Genomic DNA, 1,266 nt, shown 5'->3' with positions numbered 1-1,266 from the left:
AAATTAAACATTAAAGAAGTGAACATTTAAAGAAAGGCAACATCAAAAAGAATGGCCTTGCCTTAAGAATGATACCTTTTTTGCATAGAATACTAAGCTATTAAAATAATTGTTGGCATGATTTTATGAAACATCTTAATGTTACACATGCATGTGAAAACCTTTTAGGAAGAAACCTCGGTCAGACCCAGGTTCTTGGCAGAGGGTGTCTGACAGTGCCGGTTAGTGAGGTGATGCACAGTGGCAATAAAAATCACAACAAAGAAAATGGAACCGTGACTAAAAAGTGGTAGTTCATGTCATAGTAGGGCGCTGTAGGGCGTTACAGTATGTAGCGTGGCACAGCAGGGCATAGCTGGACGTAGCAGGACACCGCAGAATAATGCAGGGTGCAGTGCAGCAGGACCACAACAACAGATGCAACCAAGATCTTGGTGCATCCTAATCCAAGGAAATATGCTGTGGGGAAGAAAAAAACATTAGGACTCTGGGGAGTAAACTCCCCAGAACTAGGTTAATAACAGGAATTTCTGGAACAGGATGCACACAAATGGAAAGATAAAGAAGAGAGGAGCTTAGTTTGTCAAAGGAAGGAAGTCCCCCGGGAGTCTAGAAATATAACAACATAACTAAGAGTGACAGGTTAAGGAGAGGAGCCTGGTCGGGCTAGAACTCTCCCCAGCCGGATTGGGCTGTACTTGCATGCTTCCCTCTACTTTGATTATATTGGTAAATAATCTGACAACTATGACTCCTCATTCCCTAACTATAAGATTTATCAAAGAGGAGGGATTATTATACCAGATTATTCTTAAATGTGATGAAGGTGTCTGCCCCCTGAACCTAGACTGGGAGCTGGTTCCAAAGAGAGGAGCCTTATCCCTGAAGGCTCTGGTTCCCATTCTACTTTTTTAACCCTCCATACTAATTCCATGGGGCTTTGACTCCATTTAAACAATAAAAAAAGTTAGTGTCAGCTTTTCCCCCCACATGGTGACTCTAGCATTGCTCAGATCCAAAGGACACACCTTGTCAAGTGTAAAGTTGTGAGTCCGGTTCTCAAAAAAGTCATAGTTTTTCTCGCAAACGCAAAAAACATGACTTTTCTTAAGTCATATTTTTCTACACTAGTAAAAGTAAATAGGCTACGTATTAAAATGGTTTCTTTTATCTGTTTGAATTATGCTTTTTTGTTGTTATGCCCTACTTTTGTTGTGTTGTAGCCTACAGACAAAGTTTACAGACAAATTTGTGCTTTAGCCTGAC

The sequence above is a fragment of the Etheostoma spectabile genome, chromosome 10 (genome assembly GCF_008692095.1).
Source record: "Etheostoma spectabile isolate EspeVRDwgs_2016 chromosome 10, UIUC_Espe_1.0, whole genome shotgun sequence".
Taxonomy (NCBI): domain Eukaryota; kingdom Metazoa; phylum Chordata; class Actinopteri; order Perciformes; family Percidae; genus Etheostoma; species Etheostoma spectabile.
The sequence above is the reverse complement of the archived record's forward strand: the minus strand, read 5'-3'. Positions refer to the sequence as shown.